The sequence below is a fragment of the Triticum aestivum genome, chromosome 5D (assembly GCF_018294505.1).
Source record: "Triticum aestivum cultivar Chinese Spring chromosome 5D, IWGSC CS RefSeq v2.1, whole genome shotgun sequence".
Classification (NCBI taxonomy): Eukaryota; Viridiplantae; Streptophyta; class Magnoliopsida; order Poales; family Poaceae; genus Triticum; species Triticum aestivum.
In genome coordinates, this window is record NC_057808.1 from 143,693,093 (window position 1) to 143,702,832 (window position 9,740).

A 9,740-nucleotide genomic window follows, 5' to 3' on the forward strand; every position below is an offset into this window, starting at 1 on the left:
GAGGACGACGTAGAGGGAGCTCGGGGACATCGGCGGCTCGACGAACGGTGGTCGGGGCCACGCCTACGAGGCTTCGGCGGCGATCTCGCTCGGGCGAGGGGAGGACCAGAGAGAGAGAGAGAGCGGCCGAGATGCAGAGGGGAGTTGGTGGAGGTAGGTGGGGAGGAGGCCGAGGCGTCGAGGGGAGGGGTCAGTGGAGGCGGGGGCGCTGGCGATCTTATCCCCTCCTCGACGCCGGCGAGGGGGGTCCGGCGGGGACGCGCGCCTGTTCCGACCCTGGTCGGGGGAACAGGGAAGGGGAGAGAGCGACCGGGGGGGAACGGGCCGGTTCGGCGGATGGGCCAGGTGGGCCGGCCTGGCTGCAAGCTGGGCCGTCTGGTCCAGGGGGGTCATTTTCTTTTCTTTTTGTTTTACTTTGTCTTATTTTTCCTTTTCTGTTTTGGCTAATTGTCTGGGCACCAAGTGAGTTTTGTAAAATATGATAGCTGGCCCACAAATCACAGCACAATATACCTTACCACCAAAAACTAGTTTGGGGTAAATATCATTTCATATTTATTTTGTATTAATAAAAAAGGTTATTAATTAATGTTTTCAGCCACTGTTTGAGGATGTTTAAGTCACCTATCAAATTTCAATAATGTTCTTTACTATTTTATCATAGCCTCTGATTTATCTACTATTTATTGAACATTTTAGTTTTAGTATTTGAAAACTTTTATTGTTTGCTTGATTTTGAACTTTGAATTTTGATCCGGTTTTGAACTAACGCGAGATTATCAACACTAACAGAGGTGACGTGTCATCACTAGCGTAGGTTTACTATAGTATAATTATCCGGGCGTCACAATTCTCCTCCACTACAAGAAATCTCGTCCCGAGATTTAAGAGGGAAGTAAGGGGGAAGGTTCGGGTTACGAAATTCTAGGGAGTGTTCTTGGTCTTGGTTGTCCTTCTCGAAGAGGTTGATCCATTACATTGATGTCTTCATTCTGCTGTTTCAGGTCATCATGATAAAGTTGTCGTCCTTTCTTCGGGAACTCCATCGTACTTACGACAGGGTAAGGGGGGTATTCTAGAAGAACGGACCTCTGCAAGGTTTATTATCTGGTCAATATCATCGGGGAAGGTGGTGGAAAGTAACTCTCGAACTAAATCTTAAGAAAAGCCGAGAGCAAGTAAGAAAGTACCATGAGAAGTTCAAACGGGTAGGCAATCGTTCGAAGCCTGAAACAAAGTGTGAAAGGGGTTCAAAGCAATCGGAATAAGTATTATGTCTGATGCCAGTATAGATCAATAGGACGGTGGTCCGTGAATTACATACGAGGCCATGCGCGATGAATAAATTTGGGAACAGGGGGTACACAGGAGAGTCAGGTTTCGATCCTGTGGAACTGTGGGTTATGGGCCCACCATGTGGGTTAAAAGTAGGACGGGCGGTGACATCTTGCACGATTATGATAGCAAGGCATGTCAGAGGGTAGCCTGTCAGTCATATGTCAGCAACATCGTCGGTACCAAGGGCGAGGGACGAAGAGAACCATTTTCCTGCTCGTTGAAACGAGGCGGACCATTAGGCAAAGTTCTCGTCCATCGGTGGTTACCGAAATGTCACCAACAATAGTAACAGGGTCTTACTGACAGAGTTGTACACCGAGGTGTTTACATAAGCAGGAGAATATTACTGCTTAGATCATATAGATCACCAGAAAGGTTAAACCAAACAATGGGAAGGAAAATATGATTATCAGATTAAACAGAAGAATGGAAAGGAAAATGTGTTTAAACACATATTTCAAGGGTATATCCTTCCCAAGGACAAGCAGAGCATGATATCCATGACGTGATATAATGTAGAAAACTCTTTAGGTACGGGAGAGAAATTTCATGACATTACCCATACAACGGTGTGTGGATAATTGAGCAGGAAACAATTAGCTTTGGGCTTCAAATGTTCCTGTTTAAAACCAGAGTACCATAGACATGCTTCGAGATAGCATTGACATGGTCAACAGGTGAAGATCAGACTTTGGAAACAAAAAGGATCCATCAGGAACAACTTATAGAGTAAGTCTTACAATTTCCTCATGGAAGAATAGCTAACCTTGCTAAAAAGGGAAAACTTATAACAATAGGTCCTCCGGCCAGGTGTGTTAGGCATGACATCACCTTACCGGGTCATAAATAGACCAATGTTACAACTCTTGGAAATATGTTCCAACCATCATATCTGACCGAGATTCAGATCTGATTGGTGTTAGGATACCTCAGACTCAGGATGTCTGAGAAGAAAAGTGCAATACAAATTGACGGGATGACATTGTAAGGTTCTCGGGAAATGAACTATGAAAGCAAGTTCCGAAACCAGAGTTCATCATTAAACCAAAGAGAGGGTTAGGAGGTGGCTGATGGACTCAGCGACATTCCATTGAGATTTCCAAAAAATGGATTTCCACCACTATGTGAACAAGGAGATAACATTTGTCAGATCAAATGATATAGTGAGGTATGCTCGAGGAAAACATACTTAATTAAACATTGGTTGAAAGGTGCACCCGAAATATGGGCTTAGGTAGAATGATCAATGTTAGAACGGTGATTCGATAACCAATAAACAAGGGATGAACTATCGTTCATTAACTTACAAGCAATAGGGTTGCTGGAAGTTTTGAATTTTACACATCACAGTTCATTTGTGGGTACTTCGGTTAAAATCAACATGGGGACCAAGAACTGAATGTAGACGGCAAGATGTATTACTATATCAAGAATTCTAAAGAGGTGGTGAAATTCTCACGACATTCTTGATATAAAATTTGGTAATACTCCAAAGTAAAGAGGAACAAATGATGGATAGCAAGGATCTCAAGGTATAACACATAACACGAACAAGTTTGTGTTGGAGGGAAGGCAGTAAAGTGGCCGATGATAACTCAAATCATCAAGGGAAAGGATGGTCTTTCCCATCATGAATTCAATCGATATTCTGGAAGGGCTCAGAATGCTCATGATGATCACGACACATTTGTCGAGATATTCCATGAAGATGCAATCGCTCGGCGATGACATCAAGTCAAAGGAATGATGAAGCGAAAGGTTATTGGAACCCTGGGTACGACACAAACTCGGAATCAAGCTTGTTGTTCAAGGCGAAATGATATGACGAGGAAAGTCGGCGTAAGCTTAGCTCATCGTCGAAAATCGTGCTTCGGAAAGAAGGACCAGATAGCACAGTTAAAAAGTTGCATGATAATGATATAGCCGATCGGTCTAGGAATGACTTGAAGGGTTATTAAATCATAAGCAACGAAAATTACTTAGAGTTATTGAATCGGAGTGCGGAATCGATTCACTTAACGGTGTTCTCGAGTGACTAATAACTCAGAGCCCGTGGAAAATTGGAATCAGTGAGAATGTAGCACTTGATGAAGAACTCATAAGAAGTTATGCAGTTCCATGATAATCTCGAGATACCAGGGGGTAATACTCGACGACAGATCAAGGTAGAGGCTGGACTAGGGTATTGCTCTGCAGAAGACAAGTGCTCAACTTGTACGAGAAATGGTATTTAAAAGAGAACATGGTCGGAACCACGATTGCAAAAGGCCAGATCCCAGATATAAGATGAACTTATACCAAGGGAATAATTAATTTAAGAAAAGCTTTAATGATAAGATCTACATCGTGTCCATGGGCATGAACGCAAAGTTCAAGGTCGACTCCCACTTCTTCAATGCGTAACCTTTCATTCACTTCTCGCGTTTGATGAAGTTGCAGTGTTGAAAAATTTTATCTGGCAAAATACCAGAAGAGTATGACTCATGAAAACTTTCGAGTTCACACATATTATGAAAGGCATAGGTTCAACCCATCAAGGCATCTTAGGAACATATACCACAAACTTCGGACTAAATATTACAAGCTCGAAGGAAGAGCATTGTTCAAAATCAGATGATACAATTTACCAAAGGCATTATATACCCATGGAAAGGCTCACAAGGTTATTCAATAGGAAGGACACTGTCGGATAAAATCCAACAAAGGAACCGATGGTCTACAAGGGATCTGATGTGAGCATCGGTACTCAACCAGAGGAAGAAGAATGCCAGGAGATCTGATTATAGAAACAACTGACTAACTCAAAGTTCAAATGCAAAAGAATTATGATTTCCAACTCAGGGGGGGTCAGAAGCAACGCTTTGATCAAGGATGGATAAGTTGAGTAGGCTTAGGGGTACAATCGATGGCAATTTGATAGGTCGAGATCCAGCTCATGTTTAAAATGACGTCTGAGCCGGAAGAATGAATTCTAGGATATGATTGAGGATTGCGAGCATTCGCAACAAATTGAATCAACGGACTCAAAATGATAATGACAAGAGATGCCAATAAGATTACGAGAATTTTGGGATTAACCATAATGCAAGCAAACAAGAATTTCAAGAGCAATAGGCTCCTGAGAATTTTCGGAAGATCGAATAGTATTTTGAAGACTATTGTGAAATACTTGAATCAACTGGGGATGACCGGATACTCGGTAAGTGCGAGAATTATCCGTAGGGGTATTCAGGTGACAAAGAACAGCAAGGCAGTAAGCTCAAAGGATTCTCGGAACAACAGAGAGAATTTCGGGGTATCTTGTAATAACAAGATCAACTGGGAAACATTGTATGAATGGCGAGTATACGTGGTTATTCATAGGAGTTTATCGATGAAAGGGAATTGCAAAAGCAATGAACACAAGTTCTCGGGTTATCAGCGGAGAGTATCTTCAGGGTCTTCACGGGCAGCAGACGATCATCAGTAATAAGGGGCTCTCCGGGTGAAAGTATAACGAGATCCTAATGTTAGATTTAGCAAAATTCACTTAACCCGAATAGAAGAGAGATCAGAGTCCCAGAGTATAGACAAGGAGTAAAAGATCCTAATACCACCCAATGGCGACGTGGGCCCGTAAGCCACACAGTCATGTTAGTAAAACAGTTTTCACTGACTAGACTCAACTTCGGCCAAGGAGTTGGAAAGGGGGATTCCTACAGGCAGTTGGCTCTGATACCAACTTGTGACGCCCCCGATTTGACCGTACACTAATCATGCACGCAAATGTGTACGACCAAGATCAGGGACTCACGGGAAGATATCACAACACAACTCTAAAACATAAATAAGTCATACAAGCATCATAATACAAGCCAGGGGCCTCGAGGGCTCGAATACAAGTGCTCGATCATAGACGAGTCAGCGGAAGCAACAACATCTGAGTACAGACATAAGGTAAACAAGTTTGCCTTAAGAAGGCTAGCACAAAAGTAGCAACGATCGAAAAGGCAAGGCCTCCTGCCTGGGACCTCCTAACTACTCCTCGAAGCCGAACTCCATGTAGAATCATCCTCGGGATCTCTAGCTCCTGGACTCCAGCATCTGGTTGCGACAATCCGGTATAGAAAAAGGGAAAAGAGGGAGAAAAGCAACCGTGAGTACTCATCCAAAGTACTCGCAAGCAAGGAGCTACACTACATATGCATGGGTATATGTGTAAAGGGCCATATCAGTGGACTGAACTGCAGAATGCCAGAAAAAAAAGGGGGATAGCTAGTCCTGTCGAAGACTACGCTTCTGGAGATCTCCATCTTGCAGCATGTAGCAGAGAGTAGATTGAAGTCCTCCAAGTAGCATCGCATAGCATAATCCTACCCGGAGATCCCCTCCTCGTCGCCCTGTTAGAGAGCGATCACCGGGTTGTATCTGGCACTTGGAAGGGTGTATTTTATTCAGTATCCGGTTCTAGTTGTCATAAGGTCAAGGTACAACTCTGGGTCGTCCTTTTACCGAGGGACACGGCTATTCGAATAGATAAACTTCCCTGCAGGGGTGCACCACATAACCCAACACGCTCGATCCCATTTGGCCGGACACACTTTTCTGGGTCATGCCCGGCCTCGTAAGATCAACACGTCGCAGCCCCACCTAGGCTCAACAGAGAGGTCAGCACGCCGGTCTAATCCTATGCGCGCAGGGGTCTGGGCCCATCGCCCTATGCACACCTGCACGTTGCGTACGCGGCCGGAAGCAGACCTAGCCCCCTTAATACAAGCGCGAGCTCACGGTCCAATGCGGCGCGCGCCACTCAGTTGCTGACGTCAAAAGAGCTTCGGCTGATACCACGACGTCGGGATACCCATAACTACTCCCACGTAGATGGTTAGTGCGTATAGACCAAATGGCCAGACTCAGATCAAATACCCAGAACTCGTTAAGCGTGTTATTTATCCGCGAACGCCGACCAGGGCCAGGCCCACCTCTCTCCTAGGTGGTCTCAACCTGCCCTGTCGCTCCGCCACAAAGTAACAGTCGGGGGCCGTCAGGAACCCGGGCCCACCTCTACCGGGGTGGAGCCACCTGTCCTTTCAGCCCCCTCATCAGAATCACTTGCGGGTACTCAACGAGCCGACCCGACTTTAGTCACCACATGTGTCATGTATATAATGTATATAGTATATACCCGTGATCACCTCCCGAAGTGATCACGGCCCAGTAGTATAGCATGGCAGACGGACAAGAGTGTAGGGCCACTGATGGAACACTAGCATCCTATACTAAGCATTAGGATATCAGGTAAGGGTAACAACAGTAGAAGCAAGGGCAGGCTAGGCATCAGTATAGGATTAACGGAAAGCAGTAACATGCTACACTACTCTAATGCAAGCAGTATAGAGAAGAATAGGCGATATCTGGTGATCAAGGGGGGGCTTGCCTGGTTGCTCTGGCAAGTAGGAGGGGTCGTCAACTCCGTAGTCGAACTGGGCAGCAGCAGTGTCGGTCTCGTAGTCTACCGGAGAGAAGAGGGGGAAGAAACAGTAAATACAATGCAAACATAAGCATGACGATGCGTGACATGACAATGAGCAGTGCGAGGTGTGTCCTAACGCGGCAGTAGGTGGTACCGGCGAAGGGGGGGAACATCCGGGAAGGTATTCCCGATGTTTTGCGTTATCGGACAGACGGACCGGAGGGGGAAGGTTGCTAGTTCGATAGGTTAGGGAGGTGTGGTGGACGAACGGATTGCGTATTCGGATTCGTCTCGTCGTTCTGAGCAACTTTCATGTAGAAAACATTTTCATCCGAGTTACGGTTTAAAAGATATGAATTTTCGAAGATTAATTGAATTTCTGGAATTATTTGAATTTAGCAAAAATGAATTATGACGTCAGCATGAGGTAATGCCGACGTCAGCAGGTCAACAGGTCGGTTGACCAGTCAAACCAGACAGGTGGGTCCAGTGGGACCCACATGTCAGCCTCTGTTAGTCTAACAGTAATTTAAACTAAACTAATAGTCTAATTAGAGGGGTGGGCCCCATATGTCAGTGAGTGATTAGTTAATCTAATTATTTTTATTTATAAAACAATTGTTAGACTAATTAACAGAAGGGGGGCCCGCATGTCAGTGGCTGGGGGCCGCCCAGTCAGCTCGTTGACCGCGGTCAACAAGTCAAGGGGGGGGACCTGGGTCCACCAGTCAGTGGCCCAGGCGGTGCCACGCGGGTGCCACGTCGGTGACGTCGCCGGAATCACGCCGGCGACCATTCCAGCGGCGGAAGTTCGCCGGAGTTGCTCGGATTTCCAGCACAGGGCACCATTCCGTGCGTTTTCGGTAGCGTTCGAACGAGTAGATCGTCCCGCGTCGATCTAGAGTGATCCCAGGAGCGGGGGTGGCCGGAGTGGAGCTCAACGACGACCGCGGGCGGCGCCGGACTACGGGCATCTCCGAAAACCACGCTACGGGCTGCGTTCTAGCTAACAAACGACGCTAGCGGGCTCTACGGACCTCCGGCAACTCGACGGAGGCCACCGCTTGGCTCGGAGATGGACGGGGTGAGCGCAACGAGCTCGCGGACGAGGCCGCATGCGGGAATGGCGACGGCGGCACCGCGAGCCTTCTACGGTGTATGAGGAGGAACCAGAGGAAGGAGGAGGGGGTGGAGGCTTACGGCGCGGCACACGGAGGCCCTCGAGTGAACGGGAGCGCAGAGGGGAGGCGGGATGAATCGCGGCGGGTGGCGGCGACCGAGGTTGGGGAAACGCTTGACCCGGCCGTTGCAGGGCACCCCAGCTCGTCCTGAAGCGCGGGGTCGACGAGGACGACGTAGAGGGAGCTCGGGGACATCGGCGGCTCGACGAACGGTGGTCGGGGCCACGCCTACGAGGCTTCGGCGGCGATCTCGCTCGGGCGAGGGAAGGGCCAGAGAGAGAGAGAGCGGCCGAGATGGAGAGGGGAGTTGGTGGAGGTAGGTGGGGAGGAGGCCGAGGCGTCGAGGGGAGGGGTCAGTGGAGGCGGGGGCGCTGGCGATCTTATCCCCTCCTCGACGCCGGCGAGGGGGGGTCCGGCGGGGACGCGCGCCTGTTCCGACCCTGGTCGGGGGAACAGGGAAGGGGAGAGAGCGACCGGGGGGGAACGGGCCGGTTCGGCGGATGGGCCAGGTGGGCCGGCCTGGCTGCGAGCTGGGCCGTCTGGTCCAGGGGGTCATTTTCTTTTCTTTTTGTTTTACTTTGTCTTATTTTTCCTTTTCTGTTTTGGCTAATTGTCTGGGCACCAAGTGAGTTTTGTAAAATATGATAGCTGGCCCACAAATCACAGCACAATATACCTTACCACCAAAAACTAGTTTGGGGTAAATATCATTTCATATTTATTTTGTATTAATAAAAAGGTTATTAATTAATGTTTTCAGCCACTGTTTGAGGATGTTTAAGTCACCTATCAAATTTCAATAATGTTCTTTACTATTTTATCGTAGCCTCTGATTTATCTACTATTTATTGAACATTTTAGTTTTAGTATTTGAAAACTTTTATTGTTTGCTTGATTTTGAACTTTGAATTTTGGTCCGGTTTTGAACTAACGCGAGATTATCAACACTAACAGAGGTGACGTGTCATCACTAGCGTAGGTTTACTGTAGTATAATTATCCGGGCGTCACAATGACCTCCATTCTTCATCGTGTCAATTACTTTCATATTGTCATAATTAATAATAACGCGATTGCATCCCGCCTTATGAGCCAAAAATAAACCAAACCTAAGTGCCAGTGCTTCCGCTGTCAGTGCATCCGCACAACACTCGATCTTACCGTTTTCACCTACAATGAAATTTCCTCTATCATCCCTGATAACAGCCCCGGTTGTGCCCCTTAGTTGATCATAATCAAAAGAAGCATCCACATTCAATTTAACAAAATCCATGGGAGGTTTGCTCCATCCTTCACTCTTCCTCTTTGCCTTTGGTGAGTAGGCATTTACATAATTTGATGTTATAGCCCGAATCCCCATCGAGGTTTGTGACGCCTCTTGTAACTTCCCCTCATGAACAAGCTTCCGTCTATTCCACCATAAGTACCACGCAGTTATTGCTATCGGCTCTCGTGTATTCTGGGAACCTAATAAATTCAATTCATGTTCAGGCATAAGGAGTAATACTTCCAAGACTGCTTCTCCTGCACGGTCCACACCACAGGCTTTTTTAATCACTTCATACAGTCCCAACTTTTCACATACTTCTTTTGCCTTTTGGCACACAAACAATACATGTTTAGTATCCTCTGGCCCATTCCGACATGCTGGGCAAATGGGCGAAGTTTTTAGAGTCCCGTGAAGTGCGCCAGACAAAAAATTTGACTTTTGCCGAACAAGCTAATTTCCATATTTTTTTCCAAATAGGGTTGGCCTTACTTCTACCCATG